Genomic DNA, 19,099 nt, shown 5'->3' with positions numbered 1-19,099 from the left:
CACGTGAGCAGGATTTTTTCCTTTTTTTGACACGATAACAAGTAATGTTCCTATTTTTTATTATTCATCTATTTATCATTTTCGAAAGAGTGCATCGTGCACGTGGAGAAGAAAAAAAAAGAGTTATGCAAAATTTGTGTCGAGAATTGTCTAAAGTTCCGACTTTTTTTTGGCTTTCAGTTTAATAAGAACGTGAATTTATGAGGTGAATTTATTCGACACAATATGATTACACTAAAAAAAAATAAATTAAAGCTAACGTGAATTAAGATTAAAGTTAAAGTGTTATTGTGGACCCTCACCCTTTTAAAAAACCTTGTTAAACTTTGTGACATATTTACATTCTATGGAGGTCATGCGCGAACGAACACCCACTTATTTTATTATACCATATTTCTTCAAACTGAAACATAATTATCAAAGTATACTTACGCAAATAGATATGAAAAGTCTTTGTTAAAGTTCGTGCTATATTTCTATGGAGTACAGGCGCGAACGCAGACCCCACAATTTTATTATAGCATCCCTATTTAAGTTGAAACATACTTATCAAATTATTCTTATGTATATCTATATCAAAAACCCTTGTAAACGTTTTTTTTCATTTTTTATTTCAATACTTTGGGGGCCAGGCGCGAACACATTTTTTATGAACCACCGTTCTGCCAGATCAAACATACCCATTCCTGATCCTCGATATATCTCCTATCATTATATGTAATCAGTTTTCAAAAATTGTCAACCATATAGGAGCATATTCGTGACCAGACGCACACACATACACTGACGTGCAGCTTTTTATATATATATATATATATATATATATACATATATATATATATATATGTGTGTGTGTGTGTGTGTGTGTGTGTGTGGCTAAAAGAAGTAGCGGCAACTGAATCGACAGTATTGCTTTGTGGCATTTTATTCCTTGTTTCATTATACTTCGATTAAGGTTCTTAAAAATTGGGGCTAAGACTCCTAGATGAAATACCTAAATACTAAAATATTTCTCTTGTCCGTTTGAACATGTGGTTCGCAACTAATTTAATAACATTAGTTTTCCTCCCCCCATCCAGTTTACTCGTTAGAGTATATATTTCTTTAATCTCTTAATCTTAATAGATTACAAGACAAAAATTAATTTGGTCTGGTGGAGTATCCAGCTAGGTGCTGTTACCTGAGATAACATCATTTGAAGAAGGTACACTACTTTTTGTATGATCATCGTCGGCTGTCCACATCGAGATATCTTATTTCGGCTTTGAATGCTGTGTTATTTTGAATATTGGGCCACAGTTTACTTGTATGGTGAAGTATCCTCGTGTCAAGTTTTCCTAACAAGCGCCATGTACATACAGACTGAAGGGATTGATCTAGTATGTAGGTGAAACTTGCCTTATTCAGACTTTGGTTTTAGTGTACTATCGTCTGTTATTTATGACCTGTTAATGGTTTATGCATCCTCACACAAATTACACACCGTTTGATGTTTGAGGAAGGATAAACAGTTAGCCTGATCGTACATGGTCCATCTAATGATGTACGTAGCCAACTTTTCTAAGAAGAATCTGATGGCATTTGTAACACCTCCAACTCTGTATGCGTTCAGGAAGCTTATTTGACAGTTTTTGCACAAATATGTTTCAATGTTTCATGCGATTTTTTCAAAGATTGCATATTTCTTACCGTATGTTATTCCTAACGCTTTTCAATATATATATATATATATATATATATATATATATATATATATATATATATATATACATATATCGCAATATATATATTATATATATATATTTATGTATATACATGTGTGTGTGTATGTGTGTACTTTGTGTGTGTTTATGTATGTATATATATATATATATATATATATATATATATATATATATATATGCGCGGTACTTGTATCATCTATGTAAATTTTCTTTATGATTAAAGCACTTGCTCCCCGTCACCGTAAATACCCAATACCCCGACTAACCCAATAAGCAGAAAAATATCATCCTAACACTGTAGCACAGCATAGATGCCATAGATGCCACAAAATATTCTACTCAAATGTTTTCTTCCCTCAGACTGCTGGACTTTAGAATCTTCTCCTGTATCCTTGCTCCCCAGATTGTACTTACATGCAAAAGTTTAAGTGTTATGTGAACCGATACCTCCCTTATCAACTACTACATTGTATTTCGGTTAATTTGGCTTCTTACGTCAAAATAGCACCATTCCTTATTTAATGTAAAAAAAATGAATATTTACATGACGTGTGAACTATATTTCTTGTAGATCATTTCAAGTCACTGAATGCATTGGAAACAAACATCTGTAATAATAATAATAGATCTAAATAGCTACATTGTGGACCAAATAGTTAATCATAAAAATTAACAGAACAAAAATTCATTTTTTACCGTTAACTTCATATTGACCTTTGACATTTGAATGTATTACATTTGAAAATATTAATTTATTCTAGGTCCGACATATTATTCAAGCCTGGTTATGATTGGTGAAGCGAATGGACACTAGGATGTACATAAAAATCTACTACAAAATTCCACCGAAAACGACGGTAAAAACAAACCCGATTATGTTATTAACTACTTGTTCCATCGATGAAAGCGATTTTACTCTTGTTAAAATCTGTTATCGCGTTCATTAATTACGAGCAAAGAGATAACACGTGCTCTTTACGTTCTTGATATTTAATGAGATATATTTGGAAAATTGGCTAAAATGACACGTTTTAATTAACCGGTCATCCCGATTGGATTCTTATTGAGTTCAGTAAGCGTGTTTAATGAACCGTTTCAAATGACTAGAAAAAAGAAAAATATATCAAGAAGTCAAACTTTAATGAAATACATATCTTTATCCGTTTATTGTGATCGGTCGGATCCCAACTTGCGGAAGCTGTATAGTGTAAACTTTAGTTCTTTGCACATTCGCATTCATATATATATATATATATATATATATATATATATATATATATATATATATATATATATACATTGAAAGCAGTATTTAATTTAATATATATGCATAGAAGTATACAGAGAGAGAGAGAGAGAGAGAGAAAGAGAGAGAGAACTATAAGAATCTAGGATATTGCTCTTGAATGTCTAATGTCTCTCTGTACAGGTGTTCGTCACAGCCAACCGGTGCAGTTGAATACCTCTAACTGCAATCAAATTATGACTAAATATCGTAAATGACATAGGATTCGAAGCCCAAATAAGACGTCCCCCTATGTCTATCTTAGACTGAGAAATGTTGCATCTTCTCCAAACGACGTCGCCAATAGTAACAGTAATAGTAAGATGTGTTCTTCACCAAACTAGATGAATTCTTGTCTCGAAATACGGTAATATCAAAAACCCACAGAATATTTATAATATAACATACTTCGCTGAGGTTGCTCCTGTTCTGTCTAAACTTTACAACAAATGCCTTAACGAATATTTAATGTCTGCTGGAAAACTGCTTCTCTGTTTCAAGTTTTCTGACGAAAAACTGCCCCATAAAACTATTGCACCATTAGCCTCCCTCTTTTCGCCTAAATAGTTGTACCTATACTATATAAAGTACTACTCGCAGCTGCCAAACGTCTGACCGACCATAAATATGGATTTAGGCGAGCCCCTTCCACAGCAGATATTCTAACTGTAATCTCTGAACGTATATACCATTGACAAGACAAAACAAGAGAAGGTAGAGCGATAACCCTCGATTTAACTAAGGCTTTTGACAGGGTATGGCATGATGGTCTTCTCAGAAAAATTAGATCATATTGTATCACTGGAAGAAAATATAACGTAATTAAATCCTTCTTAAGTAAGAAAATAATCCAGGTTTTCCTTGACGGTTGTACATCTAAACTATATGATATAAATGCAGTAGTACCATAGAGGTCTATTTTTGGATCTTTATTATTCCTAATATGCATAAAATGACCTCTCTGATAAAATTGTCTCTGAGATGGGTATATTTGCTGATGACTGCACGCTCTTTAACAGGCACGAGGGGGAAAATGAACACATATCTAAGGAAATGGCAGAAACACTAGATGAAGACCTTCGACCTGTAGTGAAATGGGGACAAAAAATTGATGGTTACATTCAATGCTGGAAAGACTAATCTTTTTTCTTCAATAATTACAAGAAACCTTCTTTACCACCAATAGCAATGGCCAAAAAACATTACATGAAAGCACAACTAAATCCCACCCCTTCACAGTAGAGATCGCTAGGTGTAAAAAAGCCTTCTACTCCGATTGTTTCTTCCCAGAACTGCTAGACTTTGGAACTCGCTTTTCGAGATTCTGCTTTCGTCACTGTACTGACATGAAGAAGTTCAAATGCAATGTGAACAGACATCTTGTTACTCATCTACCTTCATAATAACCCTGCAACTTATGTCCCCGATAGTACCCCCTACTTCAAAGTGGCACTGTTCCTTGTTTGGGGTTAAAATTGAATAATACAAAAAACTCAATGTTGAAAGGTTAAAAGAGAACTTAATAGAATCTTCGTACATTTTCGTATCTCATATATAAATTTTGTCAATATCTTTATATTTCAGATTAATAAAATATCGATATTTCACTAAATATACGTAACATAAAATTAAAATTGAATCATCAAAGGACTGCTTTAAGGTTAGTTATTTCCCAAAATGTTATTCAAATCAATATGATATTCATGAAGTTATGACAGTTTATTCTTATTAAGGAATTTTCTGTCAAAGAATAATAAACATTAGCACATCCTAGGTGTTAAACCTCAAACAAATGAATTATTTATCAGTCATATCCACTACCTTTAATAAAAAAAATTAAACAACCTTTTGTTTACCGAAAAAATCAATTGTTTGATCTGAAAAGGAGTTATGGCTCTGGCAACATCAATTATTTTTCTCTACAGGGCATCTTTTGAAGTAAATGGCTGTCCCTTCTTTTTAATATTGATCAGAAATGTTCAATAGGTTTAAGGTCTGGAGAACACGGCCGCCAGGTCATGAGAGTTTTTTTCAACGAAGCCCATAGATTCAAAAAAGGCTGCAGTCGCCCTAGGAGAATTGGGTGGTGCATTGTTATACAAAAAGCATCTGAAAGGGACATGACAATAGTAGGTCATCTAGCCATGGCGACAAATGATTATCCACAAATGTCGTGCGCGCATTGCTGTTAAGCTTTACATACTCTCGCATTCGGAATTATCTAATCAATTTATCCCCAATAATTCACACCGAAAAACATAATGCCTCCAACTCCTTGTTGGCGATAAACAAGCTTCTGATCTTGACTTTTACTCCTGATCTGAAATGGAACAAACCAGGTCGCTGGAAAAATGGTTGGATCCTTCTAGCGCTTCAATAGATATCACACTGCTGATGCAATTCTCTACATATATAAGAGCCAGGTACGTTCTATGAATCGAGTACTGTTGCCACATTTGGGCAGGAGTCGCTAGAAGTTCTTATCTTGTCTTGACAGAGTTCAAAATAGACTTCTAAGTCTAGTGGGAGATACCCTTTTCTATTCTCTGTAACCTGTTTCCCATAGAAGACACGTTGCGAGCTTGTCTCTGCTTTATCGTTATTTTCATGACAAGTACTTGTCTGAGCTCCAATGTATGGTCCCCGCTTGCCAAATTTGCACGAAAAACACTCCTCTAGCTGAAACCACTATCTATAATTTCCCCCTTCTTTATCTGTGCTTAAACTTAAACGTAGATTTCATGAACAAAGCTTCTTTCTTAGAACTGAACGCCTGTGAAAGTGTCTTCGTTTGCCTACTTTCTAGCTGACTACAATTCGATAGTTTCCAAGTCCAACATAAACATTCTTGTTGAACTTTAAGTAATCCAATTTATGAAATCTCAATGACTAATGATTATTAGGATATTATCCCATTGACTACTGTACGCTCATTAACCCTTATCCTCGAGTGACCCTCGGGCTTTGATGAGTGGTGACTCCTATGTAAATAAAAACCTCTGCTATTCGGTTCAAAATTTTGGCCCATTCACTCGGGCCGTCTGGGGTAGCAGAGGCCTCGTCCGTAAATGACACACGTAGAAAATCTATTTTCAAGTAATTATGTGTCCAATCCATTCGTTTTCACCTATGTTGTGTACTCAATGGAGGGAGGTTCGGTGTTCCTTGCCATCTCATTCAACGCATTGCATCGGGCCTGCCTGGATCTTGGAGCGATTCCATCTCTTACAAAAACGGAATCATTAGTGCTGTTTGGGTTTCAGTTTAGTTCCCTCTATATTTTTAGAATATCGCGGTCTGGTGCCCTTTCTTTTCTGTAATTGGTGTTGGGATGATTCACGAATGAAGCCAAGGTTCTTGGATCTCTTTCCAGCTCCTTGGCTAAATCTTTGATGGACAATCCTTCTGCGAGTCCAGCAACAATCCTTTGCTTTTTGATAACTTCCAATCACCCGTTTTTCTGGCATTGTAAGAGCTCTAAAAAAAGCAATGGACAGTATAAATCCCGTGGTAGTAAATAAAATGCCATAACTTCGTGAATATCGCATGAAGTTGAATAACATTTGGGGAAACAACTAAACTTAAAGCAGTCTTTGGATAATACAATTTTAATTTTTTGTGATGTATATTTAGTGAAATATTGATATTTTACTAATCCTCAATAACACGATTGACACTGTTTAGATCAAGTGTTAGCCCCTCGTGTCTGCGGATTCTGACTGTTATTCGCAGACGACATCAATCAGACAGCTCGGAGGAACTTGTAAAGACGCTGACTGAGGACACTACTCTTATGAAACCCTTCTTTGATAAGTGGTACTTAAGGATGAAAACCAAAACGACAGTTACACCAGTCTTCAATCAAAACAACGTTTAGGCCAGAAGAACACTCTAGGTTAAAGATAATGAGACAGCCTCCCCTCATCATCAATTGCCCAAGTAGATAGGAATTACTCTTGATAGAATGCTGTCCTATCAGACGAACCTAAGGGGATTTGCAAATAAGATTGGAAAATAAAACAAGCCCCTAAAGAAAGTAGCCGGAACGCAACAGTACTGCAGAATACGGCACCCTAGCATAGTCTCGGAGCGAACACAACATAAATTGACAAAATCTCTTAGAAATGTCTGACGTCAATCCTTACACAATGGCTATCAGTAGCAAGCTCAACCGTACCCCTACACATAAGGAGGGAAGAGTTAACTCCAAAACGGATTCAAAATTTCGAGAAGGACACTAGGGACTTACCAATCCAACAAATTTTAATAGATTGCTGACCAATACGATATTACTAATATAAAAAACAACAATATTTGGTAACATGAATTTCATACATTTTATTCTGATCATTCATTACAGGCAAGAAACGCGAGAAGTTCTGTGTAGTTTAATTTCCATGGATATTTTCATAACTATTACACGTTCATGAATGCACTATGTTATCACTTAATTTGATAAACGGAACACATATTTTAAATTTAAACTTCTATGGCGTGTTCTAAAAAACAAGAAAAAACAAAGCAAAGCATTAGTTTTACGTCATAATCGCACCACATATTTTGCATTTAAATAACTCTCTTTCGTATGATAAAAAGAAAACATTAATTTCACGTATCAAATAAACCACAAATATTAAAAATTTCCCTCTTTTCTTATTTCTTGAAAGTACTCATCTTCAGAATGTATTTAAATAAAGACGAAAACTTGATTAATATATCATTGTCGGTTTTATTATTTTTAGTCTTAATACAAACCCACAGTATATATATATATATATATATATATATATATATATATATATATATATACATATATATATATATATATATATATGCTGTGGGTTTGTATTAAGACTAAAAATAGTAAAACCGACAATATACTTTAATATATTAAAGTTTATATATATATATATATATATATATATATACATATATATATATATATAAGCCCCCCCCCATTCTCGGATCGAGCATTCTGGGTAATTGATATCGTCTGCTACTGCTTTAGCGTAATGCAAATCTATTTGTAAATTATAAAACATTGAGCACTATACGAGTTGCCGTCGATGTTCGTATAAATTAGATATTATTGCCCCAATAATCGGATAGACAGAGCTATTCACAATCGACTGAATAAGTATTGGTCCGATTCCGAGCTTAAGATAACTGCTGATCTAGCCTCACTGAAAGACTGTTTTGATCTCTCTCTCCCTCTCTACACACACACACACACACACAGACACACAGACACACACACACACACGCACACACACAAAGACACACACAGACACAGACACACACACACATACACACACACACACGCACACACACACACACACACACACACACACACACATATATATATATATATATAGATTCTCTCGCTTCATATTTATTTCTTGATCCAATTATCTCAGTTATTAATTAACATATTTTTGGCACTTTTCAGTTTTTGTTTTCACATTTCGTATTTTGGAAATAATTAAATACTTCTCAACGTGTCATTCTTAAAAGCAACAAAACAAGAAACATAGCTACTTAGCGTTTCCTTATTTGCTGAATTATTATTTATGAAATTCGAAGCGTTATCAATCTCCTCTTTCTACCTCTCGTTCGTTCTCTTATGTTCAAATAGTTGAAGAGAGAAATAGATCTATCTTTCTAACATAAAGTGTATGTGTTTTTTTACATAGGCATCACCATTATTAAGGCCAAGAGGCCACGCGAGGATAAGGGTTAAAGAGTGTACAGTAGAAATTGGGCAATATAGTCATCGTTAGTAATGGAAATTCGGTAAATTTATAAACAAGTGGGACGGCTCATCAAGAAGTTGTTTACATTAGACTTGAAAACAACCATATTGTAGTCAGCTGGAAAGCAGGAAAACGGAAGACAATTTCACAGGCGTGCAGTTCTAAGAAAGAAGCTTTGTTCATGGATTCTACGTTTAAGTTTAGGCACATATAACGAGTGGGGGAATTATTGATAGTGTTTTCAGCTAGACGAGTGTTTCTTGTGAAAGTTTGGTGACGGGGGACCATAGACTGAAGCTCAGTCGAACACTTTCCATGAAAATAACGATACATCAGAGACAAACTCGCAACATCTCTTCTGTGAGATAGAGGTTTCAGGGAAGAGAAAAGGATATCTCCTACGAGACTACGAAGTCTATTTTGAACTCTATCAAGGCAGGACACGTCCTTTCTAGCAGTTCCTGCGCAGATGTAGCAACAGTATTCCATGCTTGGACGTACCTGCCTCTTATATAGATAGAAAATTGCATCAGCAGTGAGATATCTACTGGATCGATAGAAGGATCACATCATTTTTCCAGCGGCCTTGGCAACAGATTTGATGTACCTGTTCCATTTAAGATCAGGAGTAACGGTCAATCCCAGAAGCTTGTCAAGGCCTCCTGAAGACGAGAGCCATTCATTTCAACTGATGCCCGATGGGGATCAGAAAGTTGATGATGTAAAGAGAGAAGCTTGCTTTTAGATGCATTAAAAGTAACCAGCCGCTCCTTTCCCCAGTGTGCCACGTGCTCAAGATCAGAGGAGAGAGAATCAGAGAGAACTTGTCGTTTACTGACTCTGCTACCATAGATGGTAGTGTCATCAGCATAAATGTCTACAAATGATGTAAGGATGTGATTTGGAAGATCATTAATGTAGATCAGGAAAAGAGTTGGGAGTTGGGCCCAGAGTGCATGGAAAGGGACCCTGCACCTATGCGACTAAGTTGAATTTTCTACTCACATAGACGCAGCTGGTACCACAACACATAGCTTCTCTATATCACAGATGGTTAAGTTTCCAACCCGTTTCAAAGATCAGCATGAACATCACGCATCACTTCTAGAACTGTTTCTGAGCACAGTTCCCGATGACTGTGTAACTAATGCCCACAGCCTACTTGGGAACGCCGATCATGCAGTGTTAATGGTTTAAATAGCCCTAAACTTTAGACCCAAAACTGAAGAGCCACTGCTTAAAACAACGAGATATTATAAATAGGCTGACTGGGAAGCCACCGGGGATCTCATCAGAGACGCCTCATGGCAAAATATCTTCTCACTTCCTGCTGAACAGTGCGCAAATGAGGCTACTGAATGGTTCAAAACGGCAATTGAAGCACATGTTCCCACGCGCAAATTTTATAGCAAGCTCCACTCTCTCCAATGGTTTACTTCTACTTGTGCAGCTGCAATAGCGCAAAGGCAGCATGCGTAGCACAAATTTAACCGGGATAAGTACAGTTCAAACAGGCAGAAGTATATAGAAGCCAGAAGTAACTGTAAGAAAGAAACAGCGACAGCTAAGAGAGAATTTACTGAAACCACTAAAAAACGCATCGAAGCACAAAAATTAGGAACTCGTGACTTCTGGAAAATCTACAACAGTGTAGTAAATAATGGGCAATCAACAATTCCCCCACTATCCAACAATCATGAGGTTGTTTGCTCTACAACTGAGAAGGTTAACATGCTCACTAGTCGGTTTGCCTCATACTCCACACTGGACCCTGCTAAACACCCACTCCCTAACTTTCCTTTGGGGACAGACGCCACACTAGACGATCTGGAAATCACCCTTTTCTCAGGTGTATGCTATCAAAAGAAATCTTGACACTGCAAAAGCATGTGGACCTGATCTCATCCCGGCTGTGCTATTTAATAAGTGCTCCACCGAAGTAGTTCGAGTTCTCTCCAAACTCTACAACAAATGCCTCAATGAATCTTGCTTTCCTGCCTGCTGGAAAACGGCTTCTGTAGTACCAGTTTTCAAGAATTCTGGCGAAAGAACTGACCCAGTATAATATCACCCCATTAGCTTCCTCCCACTTTTTGCCAAAATATTTGAGACAATAATTAACCAAGCTCTAGTCCACCACCTTACAGATGCTAAACTTCTGACTGACTAACAATATAAATTTAGGCAAGCCCGTTCCACAGCAGACATCTTAACCGTAATCTCAGAACGTATATACCAGTCACTGGACAAAGTGGGGGAGGGTAGAGCGATAGCCCTAGATATATCTAAGACTTTTGACAGGGATAGGCATGAAGGTCTTCTCAGAAAAATTAGATCATATTGTATCACTGGAAGAATACTTAACATAATTAAATCCTTCTTAGATAAGAGAAAAATCCAGGTTGTCCTCGACGGTCGTACATCTAAACAATATAATATGAGTGCGGGAGTGCCTCAGGGGTCTATCCTTGGACCTCTGTTATTCCTAATATTCATAAATGACCTCCCTGACAAAATTACCTGTGAGATGGGTATATATGCTGACGACACCACGCTCTATAAGACACGACAGGAATACAAATGAACACATATCTAAAGAAATGGCAGAAACACTAGAGGATGACCTCCGATTTGTCGTGGAATAGGGACAAAAATCGATGGTCACATTCAATGCTGCCAAGACTAAACTTGTTTCTTTCAATAACTACAAGAAACCTTCTCTACTACCAATAGCAATAGTACATCTTTTAAACTCCTCGGCCTAACGCTCACATGAAACATGAGTTGGAACAATTGCATTGAGGTATCGCCAGGACCGCTGCGAAAAAGGTGGGTTCTCTCTACCGTGCTAGAAACATACTAACGCCCGAAAGTATCCTATATCCCTATAAGGATACCATTCGCTCATGTATGGAATATTGTTGTCATATTTGGGCTGGTGCATTTGCCACTAGTCTCTCGCTCCTGAACTCTCATCTAAACTTCAGCCTCTGTCCAATCGACGAAACGTTGCATCCCTCTGCCTTTTCTACAAGTACTTTAACGGTGAATGCTCTGATGAAGTGCAAACACTTGTGTCCCCTCGATGTAAATACCCCCAACAAACCCGACTAGCAGCTAAATCACACCCCCTACACAGTAGAAATCCCTAGATGTAAGAGAGCCTTCTACTCCAGTAGTTTCTTCCCCAGAACAGCTAGACTTTGGAATTCCCTTCCGAGTCCCTGCTCCCCTAACTGTACTGACATGCAGAAGTTCAAGTGTAACGTGAACCGACAGCTTGCTGCCCGACTCCCTACACAGTACCCCTGATGCTTATGTCTCTAATAGTAGCCTCCTACAACAAAATGTCAGTGTGCCTTATTTGGAGTGAAAATGTAATAAAAATATATTAAAAAATACTGTGAGCTTCTGATTTTTGCCCATCAACTGCTACTCTTATGAACCTGTCAGAAAGAAATGATGTAATAATTGAGAAGATATTTCCAGCTATACCATAGGTAGAGATCTTGCGAAGTAAACCTTCATGCCATACCCTATCAAAGGCCTTAGATATGTCAAGAGCAATTGCCCGAGAAAGGTTGCCTCTGTCGAGAGATTCGCTAATCCTATGAGATATAACTAAGCACATCTGCTGTAGATCTAGCAGAACGGAAATCATATTGCATGTTACTAAGAAGGTTATTTTTGCTGAGATGGTTGATTACTTTTCTATTTAACACAGATTCCAGCAACTTATGACACACAGGAGACTTATTGGCCCGTACTGAGAGAGAGATGAGCGATCACCTAAATTCTTAAATACAGGGCATACTGATGAGATTTTCCAGGGTGATGGGAAGCAATTCTCCTTAAGACAACGTTTAAACAGTTTTGTAAGTATGGGCGCTATTTCTGGTTGAAGTTTCTTAAGTACTATAATTGGAATACCGTCAGGGCCGGTTGCTTTACTGGAATCAAGGTTCTTGATTAGCTTTGCAACATTACGTACAGATATATATATATATATATATATATATATATATATATATATATATATATATATATATATATATATATCACATAGCATGTTTTCTGATACAGGAGGAAATATTGGAGCTTGCCAGCCTTGGTCACAAAGGGTAAAATTAGCTTCAAAGTTATTGGCAAAGAGTTTGGCTTTGTCTGATGCTGATGAGATTACCTTAGGTCCATTGATGATAGTTGGGATAGAGCACACGCTTCTGTTCAGTATTCTGTTTGCTATTTGCCAAAACTGGTGGGCTAAAGTCACTGCTTAGTTACGTTGGACTTGACGGACTGAGCAGACCACTTTCTAGCGTTCCTTATTACTTTCTTACAATGGTTGCTGGCAGTTCTGAAAGCGGCTTTAATCTCCATACATCTATTCCGTTGGAAGAAATAAATAAATTGATTTCTGTGCGCAATAGCAGCAGCACATTCTAGAGAGAACCATTGCTGACTGTTAAGTAGTTGCTGAAACTTTTTCGAGGGTATGAAACAGTCTATACCTACACCTTTTCTATACCTTTTCGGGATGACCTCAGAAGACAGGGTCGGTGTCTTCAGAGCTAAGTAAAGCAATTCCTATTCAAACACTTTATCAATTCTCCAATACTATTACTCCACTATCCCATTGACTACTGTACACACAATAACCCTTATTCCCGAGTGGCTCTTGGGCCTTGATAAGTGGTGAACTCCATGTAAAAAAATGTTAATAATGCCTACACTTGTGCACTATATATATATATATATATATATATATATATATATATATATATATATTTATTTAAAAGAGTGTAGCCATCAACAATTGTGTTTTTTTTTAAAGGTTTTCATCATATTTTTATTTTAAAATATTTTTATAACGCGTTTCGACCTTAGGGTGTGCTCTCTTCAGATGTTTTCGTAAAAAGTTTTTCTTTAAAATAGGAGTTTGTAGAGTTACCTCCGCTGATATTAAATATGTTTTTCAGCGTGATGCGTGTGTTCAGATATTCTGACTCCAACTGTAAGTGTTCAAAGTGTCCGGTCAAAGTTATTTTCAAAGAGTGTTTTTTAGTCCATATGGTGAAAGTTTTTTATGGGTTTTTTAGGGTTCTTTTTAAAGACTTTCTTTCCCGATGTATAGCATACACTCACACACAATCACACACGCATACATATACATTCATGTACATGTACACATGCACACGCACACGTACGCAGGCACACACACGTACATACATAGAAATATATGTAGGAGCATACATATATACATACCCACCTACACACTCACACACGTACTCGCATACATCCACCGCTAACAATTATTTTTATTTTTTTATTTTATATATATATATATATATATATATATATATATATATACTTTTTTCCCAACCAAAACATGCATGTATATATGCGCTTAATCATTCAGACATACGTACACGCACCCACACACACACAAGTAAGATGGAGAATAGGTAGAAGATATATATACACACACATACACGCACATACACACATATATGTACACACTTATAGACAAAAAGAAAATACCCATCACAACTTATAGACAAAAAGAAAATACCCATCACAACTTATAGACAAAGGGATCCAACTTGCGACAAATATACCAGTTGAAGATTTGAGAACCCCTAAAGAACGAAACAAAGAACAAATCCTAACATACGTCTCCACACACAACACAAACAACCCAGAGCTTTTCACAGAGATAACGAAAAACCTCGTCCTTCTTAACCAAAACAGCAAACTAAACATCTTCCTTAAAACAACAAAAATAATAAAAAGCAAACGCCAACCCAAAAACCTAAAACGCATTCTTACCTCATCCAAACCCAATCAAGGCGCAACAAAAGGAGTCACAAAATGCAACAAACAACGATGTGGAGTCTGCAACATAATATTAGAGGGAAACACATACATATTTACGAACCCCATACAAACATTCAAAATTAAAAAAAAACCTTGATTGCACCTCAAACAACGTGATCTATGTAATAAAATGTCCAGCATGCGATAAATCCTACATAGGCGCTACAAAAAACCTTAGTAATAGAGTAGCCCTACACCGATCCAACATCAAAATCGCGGAAAATAGACACCTACATGTATCACAACATATACACACATGCAGTGGAGGCAGATTCGAGATAATGCCCATCTTCCAAACTGACAACTACTTCTACTTGCTAACACAAGAAAAAAAATTCATAGCAAAGTTTAACCCAGCCTTAAACATCTCTCCATAATTATACAGATAAATAGGCAAAACACAAAATACACTTACACGCATGCATACTTGGGTAGGTGTGCACCCTCACACACGAAACAACAAAAAAAGCACAATAAGGCACACACACACTTTTGCAGGTGCGCGCCCATACCCAGTACAGTACCATTTCTCTTAACTAAACAAACAACTAGAAATTATACGTATGTATGTGTATGTACGCGCGTGTGTGCGTGTGTATATGTGTGTGTGCGTGGGTGTGCACATATGATTGTGTATGCGTGTGTGTATATATATATATATCATCTGTTATCTATGCTACATCTTGTTTGTATGTATACGTGCACTTATGTTTGGGTGACCGAATCCATGTATGCATATGTGCTTGGATTAGAAAGGAAACTTCAACCAATATATACATAAGGTGGGATGTATGAATATGTATGTGTATGTGTGATTGTGAGTGCATGTGCCCATATATATATATATATGGGTGGATGAGTGTATACACATCCGTATGTATGTGTGTGTATATATATACATATGTATGCACATGTATGAGTGGGTAAATGTGTTCGTGTGGATATGGAGATACGCGTATGTGTGAGCCCCTGCATATGTCTGTGTGTGTGTGTGCATGTGTGTGTATGTGTATGTGCCTACATAGTATGTGGATGTTTGTGAGTGTATGCGCACATACATATATGTGTGTACATATATGTGTGTATGTTCGTGTATGTGTGTGTATATATATCTTCTACCTATTCTCCATCTTACTTGTGTGTGTGTGGGTGCGTGTACGTATGTCTGAATGATTAAGCGCATATATACATGCGTGTTTTGGTTGGGGGAAAAAAGTATATATATATATATATAAAATAAAAAAATAAAAATAATTGTTAGCGGTGGATGTATGCGAGTACGTGTGTGAGTGTGTAGGTGGGTATGTATATATGTATGCTCCTACATATATTTCTATGTATGTACGTGTGTGTATGTGTGTGTGTGCCTGCGTACGTGTGCGTGTGCATGTGTACATGTACATGAATGTATATGTATGCGTGTGTGATTGTGTGTGAGTGTATGCTATACATGGGGAAAGAAAGTCTTTAAAAAGAACCCTAAAAAACCCATAAAAACCTTCGCCATATGGACTAAAAAACATTCTTTGAAAATAACTTTGACCGGACACTTTGAACACTTACAGTTGGAGTCAGAATGTCTGAACACACGCATCACTCTGAAAAACATATTTAATATCAGCGGAGGTAACTCTACAAACTCCTATTTTAAAGAAAAACTTCGTACGAAAACGTCTGAAGAGAGCACACCCTAAGGTCGAAACGCGTTATAAAAATATTTTAAAATAAAAAATATGATGAAAACCTTTAAAAAAACCCACAATTGTTGATGGCTACACTCTTTTAAATATACATTTTTTCTCTCGTTGGAACTACACAACCATCAGTTTAAATATATATATATATATATATATATATATATATATATATATATATATATATATATAGTGAACTACATATATATATATGTATATATATATATATGTAAATATATATATATAACTTGCTTGCTTATTTTTATTTTATATTTTATTTTATTTTAATTTATTGTTTTCTTATTGCATTTTTGACTTAAAACTAGAAAGAACTTAACTCTACTTATCCTGTTCTGCTAATTTTCTTGTTTTTAAATCGTTTTTGTCAAAATCAGTTCTTAAATAAGATTCTCCAATCCAAAAAATATAAACCGACTTCACAATCCCCATTAATGGAACCTAATTATAAGGTGATGCCGGAAGTTTCTACCTCGATGTATCTAAAGCAAAGAAAAAAAACTTCCACGGAGGGGAAACTATCCTCAACTATTATCCTAAACTGGGAATAGGGCAAAGGACTTATACTAAAGTAGATATTACTTACTTCTTTTGAATGGAGAGTAGATAATACAGTGGATGTGCTATCGACAGCTCCAGTAACTCTCGCTTCTCTTTTTTTTGTCCCCCAGTCCTCATTTCCAATGAGTGATGTTTTTGGCAAAGGGTGAAGAAAAAGCTGCTTCCCAGGTCGGTAGTACTTCGTGAACAGTAGTCTGAGATGCCGGAAATTTTCTGTTTCGATGTCTATCCTTGCGGCCATATCACTAGTAAGGGTGCTGGAGGTAAACGTCTGGGCTGACGTTAACCGCCTAATAGTCAGGAACCCAAACATTGGATTAACCACTAAGGAGGCTGTCCTATCAGCAGGTGCAAAGTACTGGGGCTGCTGTATTGCCAGTGGGTGAATGGATTCTTGACCATGCAGTAGTCTCCGGTGGGGCCTCTCGATGCCATACTAGTGAGTAATTTGCCTTATCATGTACTACAAAAAAATCTTCCTGTCTTTTCTCTCTTACTTTCCCTCAGTGTACTGCTCTAACCAAGTATGCTGACCTGTTCCACAAATGCCAAAATACTCAACATGAAATATCTAAAAACAAACACACGAATAAACCTAAACCCCAATCCCCCAACGTAGACCCCTACTACCATGTCTCCTTCTCCAACGTCAGGGGTCTACGTTCCAACCTTCCAGAGGTTGAAACCCAATTACGGGAGACAAAACCAGACATATTTTTTCTGAGCGAAACTGTAATAGGGCCGGTCACCTCCCTAGATAAGTTCTTAATTAATGGATACTCTACCTTAACATCTAAATCTGACCCCACAAGATCGCCATGGGCATGGAATATGTGCCTACATTAAAGATGGTTTCCCGTGTGGCAGGGATATCTCCAGAGAAGACCCTAATTTAACTTATATGTGCTTCCGGGTTGCATTTGCTTACACCACCGCATTTATATTTGCCCTCTATCGCTCCCACAACAGCGGAGTTACTACCTTTAAGAGTATATCGGAGAAAATTGACACCATCCTCTCTGCTCATCTCGCGGCTAACATTCACATTTGCGGTGACTTCAACGTCCACAATGTTGAATGGCTGAAACACTCAAATAAGACTGAAGATGAGGGGAGGTTCTGTCATGATTTTGCCATTGCCTATGACCTCACTCAGATTGTTCACGAGCCCACCCGTGTGCCCGATACTACCGGTCAGTACGCAAGCCTTCTAGACCTATTTCTCTCCAATTCCCCGAAGCTATGCTCATGTGCCGTTCTATCTCCTCTTGGATCCTCCGACCACCTCGTTTTATCAGACAAGATAAAAATGAAATATAATAAGTCTACAGCTGTACCTCTCCACCGTACTGTATACCGATACTCTATGGCTGAATGGGATAGCTCCCGCACATTCATATCTGATCTACCTCTCCATTCCATGTTTAAAAAAGGATGTGTCCTTCATAGTATCAGACCTGACCGAATGGTTACTTGTTGGCATAGACCAATTCATACCATCAAAAAATTCCAACAAAAACCTAACAGCCAGCCATGGTTCTCCCCTGAATGTCCCGCTGCCATCGCACATAGAAATCGCCTTTTCCATAGCTACCAACGTAATAGATGCACTGAGACTAAAACTGCTTTCAGGACCGCCGGCAACCACTGTAACAGAGTAATAAAAAATGCAAGAGAGCTATATGCTCAATCAATTAAATCCAAAGTAGCTGAGTAGCGGCTTGGTTTCCACCAGTTCTGGCAAATAGCAAATAGGATTCTGAACAGAAGCGTGTATTCTATCCCAACCATTATCATGGCCCAGAGGTCATCTCGTCAGCATCCGACAAGGCCAAACTATTTGCCAAGAACTTTGTACCAAAGCTATCCCAGTCAGGCATAGTCTATTGATATACTGTACGATGGAGAGGTACGTCTGGGGACTTATTATATTTCATTTTTATCTTAATTGACACAACAGCGTAGTCGCAAGATCCAAAAGGAGACAGAACAGAAACTGAACATAGTTCAGGGCAAGTTGTGAGAAAAAGGTCTAGTAGATTCGTATACTGTATGCGCATAATAGTATTATTTGAATATGCAAACTACTGTTCCCATCTTTAGTGATATTCTCACAAAGTTTCGGCCGATATAATCACCACCCTTATTCAGTTTGATCCTGTTGGACTCGGAAATCTCTCTGTCGAA

This window comes from Euprymna scolopes, chromosome 17 (genome assembly GCF_053919585.1).
Source record: "Euprymna scolopes isolate OS-2025 chromosome 17, ASM5391958v1, whole genome shotgun sequence".
Lineage (NCBI taxonomy): Eukaryota > Metazoa > Mollusca > Cephalopoda > Sepiida > Sepiolidae > Euprymna > Euprymna scolopes.
Note: the sequence above shows the minus strand (reverse complement) of the source record.